This window comes from Lichenostomus cassidix, chromosome 14 (assembly GCF_008360975.1).
Source record: "Lichenostomus cassidix isolate B80296 chromosome 14, HeHo_3.0, whole genome shotgun sequence".
Taxonomy (NCBI): domain Eukaryota; kingdom Metazoa; phylum Chordata; class Aves; order Passeriformes; family Meliphagidae; genus Lichenostomus; species Lichenostomus cassidix.
In genome coordinates this window covers 4,932,263-4,948,053 of record NC_139495.1, presented here as the reverse complement: position 1 = coordinate 4,948,053, position 15,791 = coordinate 4,932,263, and the positions used below count along the sequence as shown (strand labels likewise).

At 49.0% G+C, this 15,791-nt stretch overlaps 1 protein-coding gene across 4 annotated transcripts in view; it reads left to right on the top strand.

Annotated features, from left to right (window-relative positions):
* Positions 1-15,791, top strand: part of ELFN1 (extracellular leucine rich repeat and fibronectin type III domain containing 1) — a 101,924-nt gene that overhangs the window by 20,213 nt on the left and 65,920 nt on the right. For all 4 annotated transcript variants that reach the window (XM_085074571.1, XM_085074567.1, XM_085074570.1 and 1 more), the window contains exon 2: positions 1,865-1,977. The gene's annotated coding sequence lies outside the window, so the exon portion shown is untranslated. The remainder of the gene's footprint in view (positions 1-1,864; positions 1,978-15,791) is intronic.

Here is a 15,791-nt window from a genome sequence, read left to right as displayed (position 1 = left end):
GGCAGGATCCTGTGCCCTGCCAGTGCTGTGTGTCTTTGAAGCAGTTCTGTGTCTCTGCTTGCATCACAGATCAAGCTGAACATAGCCCCTGGTTTATTTATAATATTTCTGGGAAAAGGAGGCACAGGGAGGTCTCTGGGCTGCAGGCAGAGGTGAAGAGCATGGCATAGGTAGAAACCACGGAGTGATGGTGCAGATTGTGGGGATGAAGTGAGAGTTCTGAGTGAGCAACTGCTGTTTGAGAAACCTCAGGATGCAGGAGGAGGGAGTAGAGGGATTCCTCAATTTTCCTCCTTGCCTCTCCCAAGTCAATCCTTTCTGGCTGATGTGGTTGGCTTGTGCAGAGCATCTTGGCTTGGTGCTTCAGCGGATGCTCTCCAGCTGGGGTGATAGTTACTGTTCATATTACAGGAAATTTCCCCACTCCCTTTTCAGTTAATAACCACTGGGGCAAGAGACTTCCCTAGCTTGTAGGGGAGCAAATCTGAATAAACCAGTGCCAATCATGTTGTTGGAGAGTGGCTCCACTTGAGTTGTTTTTTCCACTGTTTGGATAAATAAGACAATAAGAAGAGCTGCTGAGATGGTTGGCAGAGAAATGAATCCCCCAGGAGATCGGGGCAATGTTGTTTATTTGTGGGAGCTGCCTGTGCATGAGGGGTCAGTCCTGCAGTTCTGTAGAGTGAAGGGAAACAAATGCTCTCTGTTTTAGCACCGGATTCATTGCAAGGAGATATGCCAGGGATCATTAGTGCCACAGCCACCACGATCTTTTGCTCAGATTAGTTTTCTCTTTTTAAGGCCAAAAAAAAAAAAAATAAAGGCAGGTTCCCGTTAGATCAGATATGGACAAAGTAATAGTGGTATCACAGAGATTGAGGTCTGCAAGATTAAAATGTGAAAGGGAGGAGAAATGATAGCTTTGGCCCTGCTTGATGTTACAGCAGCCATGTGAATAAATGACTGTATGCAGATAAGCAGGGCAAAAATGAAAGGGATGCTTAGGACGAGATGGCAAAAAAAAAAAAAAAGGGAACTAATCAGCAGATTCAACCACTGTAATAATGCAGTAAACATGGAAAATTACATTATATTAGCTCCTCTGCTTCCCATTGTATACATTAGGCAGAAAATCATCGATAGGCAATTCCCTGTGAAGGTTCAGTGCTGCAGAATGTGGAGCTCCCCACTCCTGGGGGAAGGTGTGAGTGATGCTAAAGGGGAAAGTTGACTTTCGAACTGCGTGAGGAAGAAGTGGCTCGAGTGGATCTGTGGAAAAGCTTGCAGCTCACCGAGTTAAAAATCTGCTCCCAGGAAAAGGACGGCCGGCGTGTTTGTCCTCAGTGCTCAGGCAGCAGTAGGGTTCGTGCTGAGCCACAGCTTAATTGCAGTCCTGGGATGTTCCCCTGATGCAGGAGAAATTGCTCTGCTGCAGATATCCTTTTTTTTAATATATATACACATATAATTTTTTTCAAACTAGTGAACTGATTTCCATTTTGTTCAATTTCTCACAAAGAATGACAAGTAGCCGCTGCGGCTTTTCCCTGAGTTCAAGCAAAACCAGCATGTAACATTATTTGCAAATTAGCTTCATCCCTCTGGCTCCCAGTTAAAGCAAAAACTGCTTGGGCCAGAGTTGCTCCCAAAATATCCATTTAAACCATGTAATGATTCTGACTCTCTCATGCATAGTAGATGAAAGACGATCCGCGATTTATTTTTAAAGCTTTGAACCCCAAACATGGTCAATCATAGAAAAAAAGATTAAAAAAGGAGGAAGTCATGATAATGCAAAGCTGGGAGAAAAGCAGCCCTACACTTCACAGTAAAATCCGTTTTCTTTGCACTTTTTTATTAACAGCTTCAACTATGATCAGTGCATAAATCTACCTGCAACACAGGATGTTGGAAAATTACCGAGAGACAGCAACATCCTCCCCGCTGCTTGGTGAGAAAAGAAGGATGCACCTTCAGGTATGGGCTGGAAAATTATTTCATCCTCTGTTCCATATTTGTGTTGCACTAAGCCTGCTCATTGCATTGATTAGAGGGGGGAAATAAGGCGTTTGCAAGAGGGAAACTTCAGAAGGGATTCTCTAAACTTGTCTCAAGCTGCAAATAAGTGTCTGTCTAGGACCTGCTCTGCACCCAAGCAGTGTAATGCTCCTCAGGCTCTACTGGGGGTTAATGGTGGCATTTTGTCCTGTGTTTGCTGTTGTTCTTTCCCTGCCACTGTGGAGGTTATTGGTCCTGCTCCTCTTGGTGAGAACAGGCTAAACACAATGCTGGGTGCTCCTGCAGGCCCCAGGAAGGATCATCTCCCCTCTGGGTGCAGCTTGGGAAGCAGAGCACATGCCCTGCCATTCCCTGGTCCTGCTTTGGGAAGGATCAGCTCCACTTTAGGTGCTCCTGCAGCTTTGGGAAGCAGAGCATTGGCTCTGCCATTCCCTGCTCCTGGTTTGGATAGGATCAGCTCCATTCTGAGTGCTCCTGCAGCCTTGGGAAGCAGAGCACAGTCTCTATCATTCCTGGTAAAAACTCTATCAGTCTCTATCATGCTCCTGGTTTGGGAAGGATCAGCTCTGTTCTGACTTCTCCTGCAGTGTTGGGAAGCAGAGCACATTCCCTGCCATTCCCTGCTCCCGGATCACATCAAACCACACATATGGAATCACCACTTGCCCGTTGCTTCGTAGGGATCACAGAGGACTGAGCAGGATGAAGCTGCGTTGGCTGCTGCTGCCGAGCAGCTTTTTTAGTGCAGGAGCACAGCTAAGCACTCCTCCTGGGTTTTCTTAATCCAGCCTCAGTCCATGCACTTCAAACAGGAGCCTTGTTTTAGGGCTGTGCTGAGCACTTGAGTCTCCCAGCAAGCTGCTCTCGTGCCTGGAAGAGCCAGCCAGAAGCCAAAAAGCCAGTTTTAGTCTCATTTGAAGAGGGTGGAAATTGCTCCCCCTGAGCAAGGGAGTACAGAGGGGAGCTGTGGTTCCCAGGACAAGAAAAGGGAGGGTTGGTGACTTTCTGAATGTGGGTTTTTCTGAGAGTTGTCTGATGTTTTGGGCTCAACATGCACAAGCCACTGTCCCTGAAATCCAGCATAGCAACTGGATTATAGCTGTCACATCCATCTCCCTAGGGAGAAAAAAGGGGTTTCCAGCCACAGAGGCCAGTTAAAACATGCCACTTTTCTTTAGCACTCTCCTCTCCCGAATGTATGTTTTGGAGAAAAAAAGGACCTAAGGGCTACTTAATTCTTGGCAACTGGTCAGCACTGCCATGTTGCAGGTTGGGGTTTCTCATTTAACTGGGTGGGCTGGTTGCTTGTTTTGCCACCTGTGCAAGTGGTTTGAGGAAATAACAGGAATTAGCTCATCTGTCATCTCAGTGTTTATAGATGCTTGTCCAGTGGGACTCATTGTTTCCAGTAAAGCTCTTTCTCTTGATCACTCCTGTTTGCATTTCTCTATTGTGGCAATCAATTGTTTGCTCCCTGCAGTGAGCACTGGGGACTTGCAGTGGACAAATAGCCATTGCTGGGGCTGGCTTTCACCTGGGGCCTCTTAGGAGGTGGCAGTGTGAGCATTGGGGTCCCCAGCATGTGATCTGGGCTCCAGAGGAAGTCTGTGGTGGGACTTGACATCCTCATATTTTTGCTGGACTGTGTCTGTGCTGGTGGGTAGATGGGGTGGAGTGGGATGTGCTGGGGCCAGGAAGGAGCTGCAGATTTCATGCCTTGAGTAGGTCATTGTTTCACTGATGTGATTCATGGATGTGTTGGCCACAGCACCAAGGCTTCCTCATCTGTGGGAAATACTGGCAATCTTAGAGAGGCAGCTCAGACTGAGTTGTGACTGCTGAGGGCTCATGGAATCGTGCTGGGTCTGTCTGGATCTGGATTAGTTCAACAGGTAGTTCTGTATGTATTTTCCAAAGGTGAGGAGGCAAAATGGGGGGATAGGTGTTCCAAGGGGGTGGGTGAGAGCTGCCCTACCAGCACAGAGTGACCATTGTGCTGAGCTTTCAGCTGGTTCTCCAGCTTTCTGCCACTTCTGCCTTGGCTGTGGTGCTCCACCAGTACTTTGTACCACACTGATCTCTCCCCAGAGAGATCCTTTAGCCTCCCCTGCACAACACCCACAATGCACAAGAAACACCATGAAGGTGGGGTTTGCTCCCTGAAACCTACTGTTCCCACCCTACATTTCTTGGGAGAACTCTGGTATCCTGTCAGGCTGCAGAAGAGATATTTTCCACCCCTTCCCACATCCATGCATGCCTTCCTCCGTGCAGGGAAACCTCTGTTGGCACAGGACACCGTCAGATGATGCTGCACATTCACTGTGAGGATGCTCCTCTAAAGCAGGATGAAGGCTGAGCGTAACGCCTTTTAATGTTCCTTCTCATAATTATCCTCTTAATTACTCAATGAAATGCCCAATAAAACAAATCACTATAATTTCTATTTTATTCCCTGCCTTTTGCGGGTTATTTAAGAGCGCAGGATACATTAAGGAGGCGCTTTCTCATGAGGGAACGCTTTCCGATAGATCATACTTGCAAAATGGTTTTATGTCCCTATCCTGTGTGTTTCATCCTCATTTTCCATGCCAGTTTGCTAATTACCAGAGACACTGGTGGCTGGGAAGCACTGCCTCCCTTGCTGCCCATCTCTGCCGTGGTGAAGTCACAGCTCTGAGTTTGTGACATCCCCATGGCAACAGCCCGTGATGTCACTAGCGGGGATTACAACTTTGCAAAGCATCCAGGCACAGCCAGCCAGGCTGGAACTCTTGGGCTCTCACGTCTTTAAATAGCAAGGAACTAAAACGCAGGGAAGTCTTTAAGAAGGCTTTAGATTTCCCTTTTTTTTTTACCCTGAAGGAGGGGAGGCTGTTGGCTGCGGGGCTGCCAGCAGCAGTCCTGTCCCCTGTCCCGCAGCAAGCCCAACTCCCTTGTGCAGACTTGGGGTTTGCCTGGGGGAGCTGAGCCCTGCAGTGACTCTGGTGCAGGATTCTGTGGCTGAGGGTTGGTGTGTTGGGCATCACCCCAGTGCCTCTGGGGGCTGCAGGTGTCCTCAGCCCCATGCAACTTCCTCTGGCTTTGTTCTTCTTGCTGATAAAGTGAATCTAAAGCCAACCTGGGCACCACAGATCCCCACAGCCATCCCTGCCCACGCTTCACCCCGTCTAAACTGCTGGCTCCACTGCCTTTCCCCAGTGCTTTTTGTCTAACACTCATAGTATTTGCATAATAAGAGATTGTTCATGCACAAGCAGCGAGGGAGGAAGATCCATGTGTGTGCCTCTCTAGCAACAGGAAAATCATTTATTTTGCACCTGGGGAGGAAATTCAGCTCCCACGGCCGATACCACAAACTGTGCAGGGTGTTTAAACACTCAGCCCCAAAACTCACACGGGGCAGCCACCCATCTGATATTTATGGACCTTATTTAAACAGCAGAAGCAAATCAAGCAGATGGAAGAGTCAATCTCTTTATTTTAGTTTTTCTAAGGTAGGAATAAAAATGATATTTCAAAGGCCAATGTGTCTCAGCTGAGCGGCGGTGGGGAAAAGCTGGTGCCGCAGAACATACTGTCCTGTCTCCCGCTTTCTCAGATCATAACTTCTAAGCTGGATTCAATAGAAATAAATGTTCAGTGGTTCCGGTGGCAGCCTTTGGAAATGGAGCTAATGGAACAAGACAAAAAAATAGTTACAACATTTTGACAAGCGCTCGGGTGTTTAACTGTGGGGAGGTGGTGGGTGCACCTGCAGGGAGTTGTGCCCCTCGTTAGCGCAGCAGAGAGTCCTCCCACAGACCCGGGGAATTAGGGAAATGATGTTTGAGCTCTATGGCAGCAAACAGGCCATGGCTGTGCAGCAAGTGAAGGGCTTGGTGGCCCCATGCTGGGGATCCCTGGAGGGAGAGGAGGGTGGCCAGTTCTTGGAGGAAGCCGGTGGAGGAGAATGCGTAACGTTACCCTGAGCTGAGACAGGGGAGATGAAGAGGCTGCAGTGATTAAATAGGATCTACTGAAATCCTTCCAAAGCAGGCTTAGGAATTAAGAGCCATCAATGTCACATTGAGGGTCACTTGCTGCAGGACACCTCCGGCCAGTGCCCGACCTCCCCCCGTGCCTCTGTTTAGCCCCATCCGAGCTTTGGGAAACTCATCCTTTGTTTCAGACATCCCCCTCTGCCACAGAACAGTGAATCTCAGCAAGAAGGGCCTCTAAGAAGCCAGTTTGTTTGGAGAGCAAGGATTAGACTGTGTATGGTGAGATTTGCTTTGAATTCAGGTGTCGTTAGGGATTTAATCACAGGGGAAGCTGGTGGGGACAGAAGGCATTGACTGGGCTGGGCTGACATCACCTTCATTCAAAGATCTGATGGTCGCTCCCCTGGCAGCAGCACTGATGGAGACACCCCAGGAGGTGTCAGCTAGTGTCCTCTGTGTGTCAGGGACAGTGTGGTTTGCTCGCTGAGACCCTTCTTACCATGCCTGTGGGACTCGACTGAAGGCACCGCATTGTGCTGCGGGATGTCACTCCTGCCTGCCCCTGGGACTGAATCCAACTCGCCATGGCCTAATCCAGAGGAGTCGCAGGCTGGAGCAATGCTCCAGCAGCATGGCTGTGCCATGGCAGCCTGGACACACCAGGAACCCCTCAGTCTTGGAGAATATCCCCCAACACCGGCATGGGAATATTGGTGAGGCCAGCCAGAGCCAGGATGGAGCCCACCCATGAAACTGGCAGATATCCCTTGCCTGGGATTTGGCTTCCAACGTGGCTGAGATGCTTTGGTCGTGCTGATCTGCACCAGACCAGGTCCCCAATTCATCACTGCCACTGGTGCCACATATACACACATTCTCATCAGTTCTGTGCAGCAGGGCCACCTCTCCCAGTCACATACAGACACTGAGCAGAGCCCCAGAGGGACCATCCTGACCGACAAACCTCATGTTATACCTGGGACTCCCATGGAAGGGGTTTTTTTTATGCCACTCCTCTGCCCTTCTCCTTATTTTCCACAGCTGGGATGGCGGGTCACAGCAGGGAGATTTTCACACATCATTAGAGCCAAGTGTCCAATTCCACACAGCCGTCAACCCCAATCAGAGCAATTTACAAGGCAGCGCTTCCTTTAATCATCCGGGGATGCTCAGCTCTGTTCGTGTGAACTGAGTGCTCCCATAAGCACGGGAGAAGCAGGGGCATGGAGCAAGGGGAAATGATGCTGAGATGAGACCTGTGGTGTTCAAAAGCAGTGTTCCTCACATGTGCATCAGCCCCAGGGCAGACCTGGAGGGTGAGGTCCTTTCTGCCTGTCTGTCTCCTCTCGTTCTCCTCCATGGATGATGGAGGTGGCCATGGATCTGCACGAGCTGAAGGGCTGCTCTCTGCAGCTGAGACCTGAGCCAGGGCTGATGGATCAAGATGTTAATAAGCAGGAGAAAGCCTCAGCACTAGCATTTCTGACTCAGGAGGTGGAAGCCTCCTTCTGTGTGAGGCCCTGAGCCCTGGAGGTGTCCTGGAGACCTGTGGGCACTGTGTCAACCTGCGGCTCCACGAATTCCCACGAACAGAGGAGTAACCTGGAATCTCAGAGCTGTGCCTCACCTCTTGCTATCCCAGCCAGCAACCCTGACCCTGACCCACTGCAAAACTGTGCTGGGCTCTGGGAAGTGATGCAGCTCCAGCTCTGTGCCAGCAGCAGGAGACACACAGGCACAAAGTCCCTCCTTTCCAAACTGGAGCCTGCAGAGCCGTGAATGCAGAACCGTGAATGCACAGCCCTGCCAGGAGCACGCTGCATTTTCCCTCTGTGCAACCACTCGACCTTCTCTCAGCCTTCTCACAGCCCTGCCACAGCTCCCATGAAATGCAGATTGCACGTGGATACGGGAAGGACAAACACATGAGGAACATCACGGAGTTACCAACACACCTGACTGCAGGAAGATGAATGTCCTTCCCAAATGCTCTGGCATGCGCAGAGTCACTTTCCACATTGTCCCCATCTCAGAGCTTTCAGTGCTCATGATTTGTCCAAGGGCAACTTTGCAAAATGTCAACGTTTTTATCAAAATTCCCTGTGACAGGCTTCAAGTTTTAATTAAAGGATCTTGGGGGTGTATGTTTGTTTGTTTGTTTGTTTGTTTCCATGAAATGATTTCTTTTTCCCTTAAGAAAGCAAATGTTTTTCTAAGGAAAAAAAATGACAGCGCCTTTTTTTTGCTACTCTGCCATTTCTTTCTGGCTAGCCTGCTTTCTAAAGCAACCTGTGAGCTTCTCCAGCAGGAAGCTCAGCAGCCTGGTGGTCCTGTCTCACAGGTTCCTCTGAGAGACTAGCACTACCACGACTGCCCGAGGCAACATGCACACACCACTGGCCAGATCCACATGTGCCAAGACACCCACAGCTCTGAAAACACAACCACCTGATGCTGTAGATAACATCAGCGACTTGCAGACATGGTTCTGCCTTAAAATCCCTGAGACCAGCAGCAATGCAGGCAATGTCTAGGAGAAATTTTGCAATTAGCTTCTGAAAACCCGAAAATTTTTGGTGTTCGTTCTGCCCTTGCTGCTGCAAATCGATTGGATTGAAAGGACTGAAGGCAGTGGTGTAAGAGAGAGTCAGAGCAGCCTTCTGGACTTGGATTTGATCTCTGCCTTTCATGGTCTTCCCTTCTGTACTTGCTCGTTGCTTTTAAAAGCAACTCTTTGATGAGAGGTGGCAAAATCTCACTTAAGCAGAGCTTTTTTGGCAACAAACATCTGACTTTTGGAGCTGCCCTCATCTGTTGGGTAAACATGAAATGATCATTTTTGACTGGAACTGATCCTCTAGAGCCATGTTATTCCACTGGGGAGAGGTATTTTCACCGATTTTCAATGTGGATTATTTTTGTAACTGACTGTAATAGTTTCTTTGGCAGTATTAGGGCTTATTATGTCAGGATTTATTTCGGCATGAGGTGATTCGACATGCTGTAGTCCTGTAACTTCCCTTTGCACGCTGAAATCCAGGGGGGGCATCTCCTGCTCCCACCACTGGCACAATGGGGGCAACCTCTTTGCAGCTGGACCTTTGTCCCAAGGTCAGCTTTCCCTCAGTGGCTTCGTAAATGCTGAAGGAGTAAATTTAAGAGAACAAATTTCCTGTGAAAGGTAAAAACTCATCTAGGTGAAAAATTTATATAGAAAAGCCTCCTAGAAAGAGGAGGAGAGGGCAGCAGGGAAGGGTTTGCAGCTTCAGAGGAGCAGTGCAGGCACTGGGAGCTCCCTGGCATTAGCAGAGGGGTTAGCAGCAGAAAATACAATTGAGGATTAAATGTGGATTATACTGCAGTGATCCTGAAACATGGTCAGGGCTGAGGCAACTAACAAAGGACTTTATTTCCCTAGGAAAAGAGCTGCTGGACCCAAAGTAGTCGTAGATAAAACTCTTCAGGTGTTACTCGTGATGAAGTGGTGAGGCAGTGAGCTAAGGCAGTGTGTTTTGGTATCTGGTACCTCTGGGACAATTTGGCAATGCAGACTGGTGGATCTTCTCCTCAAAGCCCCATGTAATGTGGGATTTTGACAATCACTTCACCATCAAACACTGTCCAGGCTCCACCAAGTATCAGAAGAAAAGGTTCACATAAACCCCTTCAGTGCTGCTCAGTAGAAATGGATGGGTAACACTGGCTGCTGTTCTCTCTCTGTCAGCTTCATTAAAATCATTCAGGACCTTGAGTTTATGGTGCTTCTGTCTTGCTGGGACTGGGAAAGGATTGGGCTCATGATTCTTGGTCTGTTCTCAGCCAAGACAAAGGAGCTCCTCTGCGCTGTGCAGTCAGCCAGGCTTGAGACTCTCTTGGTTTGTTGATCCCTGCTGAACACCCCACAGGCCAAACATCCAGGAAACTCTGAGATGTAGAGATGAACTTGGAGCTTGACTAGGTCACATTGAGGTGGCAGAGGAGTGGAAATCGGGACTTTCTTGCCTGCCAATCCTGCCATGCTCAGCATTTGACATTGGGCAACACTGACTTCCTCAAGCTGGAGCGTGGATCACTCTCTGCTTGGGCAAAAGGAGACATTGTCAGCCTGCTGATAAGACCCCTCTAGTTCCTTTCACAGGCTGAGATCCGACAGGGGTGTGTGCAGGAAGGGGATGGACCCTCTGCTCCATAACAGATGATTTCTGTGGCAACAGGGCATTTGTAGGTCCCCTGGCACAACCTCTGGGCTGGGAGGAGCAGGAGGCTGTCCGTCTGTCCATCCTTTCCCTGAGTTAGCCACATCTCCTTTTGGCAGCCTGATTCCCTGCTCCAGCAAGTGCTGGGCTGGTGGGGAGGTGGCCGTGAGAGGAACACTCTGTTCAGCAGCTGCACATTCCATTAATTTAATGAGGATTCTTTTTCTTTTTTTTTTTTTTTTACGAGGCAGATGGTAAAATAGCTATTTTCTGTTGTCTAATAAATACCATCAGCAAGGCAGAAAATGTGCAATCTCGCCAAGTCCTTTCTGATTCCTCGCCCTCCTGTCCCGATGCGTTTCCCCGTTCTCCCAGGCAGCTGGTGGGGCTGGGAGTGGGATGGGAGGGAGAGGTGGGACACCAAAGGCAAGTCTGAAATTGCTGGTGGGACCTGCACATTGAGGCAGCATCTTCTCCTGATTGGGTAGAGCCTCTGTGTCCTGCTGGGAGAGCTGTGCTCTGGCAGCCTCCGCCGATTCAATTCTCACTTCATCTGATTGCAGTAATAACAACTCGCGCAAATTTCCTGCCTCAACCTGAAATCTTCCAGCTCTGCAATGCAAATAATATAATGTGTGATGAGGAGCCCAATGACGGGGATAATAATAATAATAGTGATGAAGCCTTTATTCAATGAATGAGTGAATCAAGCAAGCAAAAATAAATGGTATTCAGGGCTTGGAAATCAATAGGAGGAGAAATCAGGAGGAAGTGCAGGGGGACTTGCATCTCGGGGAGATTCTGTCCTTAGGAATGGCGTGAAGGAGAGATGAGCAGAGCTCTGAGCTGGGCACTGCTCATCTGCTGTCACTCCTGGGCTTGCTCCTCTCCTGTGGTTATATTGCCACTGCTCAGCTCACTGCTGCTCTGTGCCTGGTCCCAGCCTCCCTGTGATCTCTTTGGCCCCCGTGATTTACAGCTCTCCTGGGCTCTCTGAATGTGTCTAGGCAGCTGGCAGGCTACAGACCTGACCTGGGGTTGGGTAATAACTTGTCTTTTGTCCCATGCCCAGGAGGTTGGCCATAAAAAAGCTCCAGACATCAATTTTCCTCTCCACCGGGGTGGAATTGCAAAATGATGAGTTGGTCTTTGCCCTCATTTATCTCTTTTTTCCTTTCACCTCCTCTTTTTATCTTTCTCTATTCTTCCAACACTACTGCTCATTGCTCTCTTCTTCACCCTCTTTCCACTATCTCCTCCATGATTTACCAGCCTCCCTCCCTTCTGCACATCACTGCTTCTCCTCTCTCCCCTTCTTGCCCTCTTCTGCCTCATTTTTTCCATGTTTCCTTCCCATCTCAAAACTTTCATGATATTTCTTGCTGTGCATTGCAGTTTGATATCTATGCCCGTAATAGCCTGCTAATACAGTAATTCTACAAGAGACCCTTTAAAAACCTAAAGCCCTGGCAGGTAGTAAAACTCACCTTTTAACTTGGCTTCCTCTTTATCAGGGATTCATTTCAGACAGGATTTCTGTGTGCACAGCTCTGCCAATCTCTGTTAGTGAAAAAAAAAAAAAAAAAGGATTAATTCGGGCAACAGGTGAATATGTTTCACAGCCCTGGTGAGCAGGATCTACTCTCCACTTCCTGCAGGTACATGGGGGATTTAATCATCTAACATGGTGCTTCTCTCTGTCGAGGGTGTGTTTAAACTGCACCTTACCTGTGTAGAGACCCCCTGGGGAATGCCTTCTTTCACCAGTGGGGCATTCCCTTGAAACTTCTGCATTATCCAAGGGATTTTTCCACTTTCTGGAGAGGTGCCATGTAGCAAGGTTGGAGCTGACATCCTGCTTTCTCAGGTGATGCTGGCATGGGTTGAGGTTACTGAATGCCCTGTCCCAGCACCACCAGTGCCAATCCCTGCCCTGAACTTACCTGTTGAAGTCTCCCATGGCTCCTGCCTGTCCCTCCAAGCAGTACTTGCCCAGGTGAGGGATTGGCACACCTCCAGCCTGGCAATGTCCCTTCTCTGACCTCTTAGAACAGACTTTTCCACAAGCCTTAAGAAAAGGGACAAGCTTCTCCTGCCCTTTCCTCTCTAGCCTCGTTTGATGGTGTCTGCAGCTTTGTGTTGTATTTGAATCTATGCAAATATGTTAGTGGATAAAATGTGCAGAAGGCAAACCTGGGAAATTTCATCTGAGTTGTAAATGTGCTGGGAAGGGGCACTTGGTAAATTGAAATCAGACTTTTACTCTTTTTGCCCTGACATCTCCAGCAGGATCTGCCCTAGAGCAGTAGGAAAATGGCTATGACCTTACATTCTCCACTGTTATATGGGCTTGGGGACAATGAAGAAACCAGGATATTCTCCTGTATTGCTAATATTTCAGCAGTACTGACCTCTCTTGGGCTCCCCAGTGCCACCCAGTTTCCCTTCTGGTCCCTAAGTGTGGATGGAATGGACAGCATTTGGTTTCTCTGCAGTAGTGGCTGAGGTGGTGATGTCTTGATGGGAATATTGAGAGTGATGGGAACAGGCAAGGAGCAGTCTTTGGAGCTCTGAGGCAGTGAGAACTGCTTGCCAGTTCCTGGTTTGGGGTTGCCAACCCTCTCCCAGGGTGTAGAGCCCAAATTTCATCACCTCCAGTGGGTTCCTGAGCACTGGGACAGGAGATGGCACTGAGCAGAGAGACGTGACTTGCAAATCTTCCTGTCAGGCTGTTTTCTGGACAGCACAAATCTGGAATAATTCTCCTGACCAGGCTGCCAGCTTTATACACAGGAGATGAGGTAGGAGATAATACAGCATGTCTTGTGCCAGATATTCAAGAATTTCTAAGTACATTGCAAACAGGGAGCTACAGGGCAGCATTGCTCTTTCCATTTCACATGCAGGAAGGCCCTTGAAAATGGTGAAGTTTCCTGCCAAGTCACCCCAGGGACCATAATCTCTGTTTTATAGTTGCAAAACTTTGGAACAATGGCTCTCTGTGCTTCCCTGACAAGACAGGAGAAAGTATTCATCTTTTTCAAGATAAAAGGGCCTGATCTAACAGAGGTTCCACTCTGGACTAGGCAAATATGGTATTTTTCAACAGCAAAAGCTGGCTAGCTCCAACTGAAAGGGGATCTTCAGCCAGCAGGGTGGCCAGAGTTTGGGGACAGCACCTGCAAGTAGAAAGATAGATACCAAAAAATTGTGGTGGGTTGTGTTACCTTGATAACAGGGTTGTGAGGTGCCATTGCTGAGCAGAGCAGTGGTTGCCATCTGGTTCTCCTTCATCATCTTCCTGACCCTCTCCAAAACAGTTGTGAGGGCCAAGGAGCCCTGTTTGGAGGCACAAGAGCCTGGGTGGAGCTGACCCAAGGAACTCTGTGGCTTACTTGATGTGGTTTGATGTGAGCTGTAGTTACTGTCACCAGCTGTCAGACCAACATTCCAGGGCATCCAAAGACTCCTCGTCCTGCCAGACAGCAGGATCCAGGTTTGAATGGCAGCATCAAATAACTACAGCTGTTTGGACAGAGCTTGCAAAGGTGATGGAGCCAAACTCCTCCCAAGAGCAGCAGGCAGCCTCACAGGAGGGCAGAGGACATGCAGGCAGCTTGGGAAGATCAGACTGGGCACTTGGAAGGAGATGTGCACTAGGAGTGTGACACAGCTCCAGAACAGATGGCCAGAGAGGCTGTGAGATCTCCATCCTTGAAGGTCTCCAGGACTCAGCTGCACTAAACCTGGCTGGTTTTTAATGGCTGGTCCAGCATTGAAGATAATCTTGGAGATAACTCAGAAGGGAGCTCCCTCCTGCATCCAAAGGACAGCAGACTGTCACCTGCCCTTCTCAGTGACATGTCTGGAAGAGACTTGCCACCTCAAACTGTTGTGTACTTGTGTGCTGAGAGAAGCTTGAAATGTCACCTCATTAGAGCTGATAGGTGAGATTTGTTGCAGAGGAGGAGGGCTATCAGTCTTCTGGCTCCTGAGGGGACAAGCTCTTCAGCCAGGATGACTGGGGGATTGTAATGGAGTTAACTGAGATTGCCACCAGGGAGCTAAGATGTTGGCATTTAGCTGAAGAGGAGGAAAACATCTAGTTTTCTTTGTGGAGAAAGTGCCTGAAACCCAAGAAAACAGCATCCATTCCTCCCTGGATTCATGTTTTTGCTTTGTGCCCAGTTAGGTTACTCTGGGTCTGCCCAGGAGAGCTGATGGGCTTCCATGGAGCCAGGACTGGCATATAGCCATCAGCCTTCTTCTCTCACCCAGGTGTGAAACTCTTCTTCCAAATCAGCCTCTATCTTGGCTGCAGTGAGAAACTGATGGAGAGCAATCCTTCACTGGGGGCAGATTCAGGTGCAGGTGAGATTTCAGCAAATAGCTCTGAGCTCCTGTGCTGAACAGCATCACCCAAGGGGGGCTGTTGTGCTGCAGATGTTCCCTCCCTGCCAGAGGTGCCCACCTGAGCCCCAACCCAGCCCTGGCCTGGCAGCTGCTCTGCCCTGAGGGTCTCCTCTCCAGGGGCTTTGCTTCATTAGCTTCCTGATGAGTTGAGAGTTCAGCATTGAGTCTTAAGGAATTGGCAGCAACGCCAAGCCTTCATACAAGGGTAAAAATAGCCCTAATAATTTAGGCAATTAGTTAATTAGCCTCATTTACTTGAAAGCACAGAGTGGCGTGGGAAGACTTTTCTGCTGGGTTTGTTATGCTTTTCCCATTCACTTTGTTTGCTTTTCCCTTGCCATTTTCTCTGCTCCCTGACATAGACACTGGGACCCAAAGCATTCCAAAGTGGTGGAATGCCAGCAGGAAAGTGGATTCCAGCCAGGACAGGATGCAGGGCAGTGCTGCAGGGAAGCAGGACTGGTTCTGGTACCCAGGCTTTATGTGTCATTGTGTCATATGGGGAAGTGGGTAGCTCCTTTGTGTTATGGTTTAGTGGGCACAGTGTTCTTTTCCAACCTGGATAATTCTGTGATTCTTTCCATGCTGTTCCTTCCTCATTCCCCCTCTGACCCTTCGTTGTAGGTAAAGGCTGTGGTGCAGTCAGGATGTCTCTCAGCTCTTTGTCAAAAACCTAAGGGGCAAAACTCTGCACTTAACTCTTGAGAGCATTGCTTGTTTGTTCCCAGCTAGAGAGTTCCTGTCTAATCTTTAGACTAGAACTGGCTGACAGATGAAAGGAGGCAAATGAAACAGGCATTTACTGGGGGGAACTGGGATGCTGGAGTAGCACAAAGCTCAAGATAAGGGGACTGTGTTGGTCCTTAATGTGCTGGCAGAGCAGCATCCCACCTGCCAGCCCTGGGGTCACTGCATCCCTTGGTCCTCACTGCTCCCACCCAGCCCATCTGGAACATGTGTGGCCTCCAGGCTGAGCTGCTCAGAGCCCTTCTCTTTGCCCCTTGCATGGCTGCACAAGCTCACCTGGTTTTGGAGAGCTGCTGGTCAGGTCCCCTCTGTCCTCCTCTGACTCACACGAGTCCCATTCATTATTGACCCGGGGACCTGAATGAATTCTGTCTTCCTGAATTATTTCTGAAGACATTAGATCTTCTCAAATTGTTCATCTTCCCCAGAAATG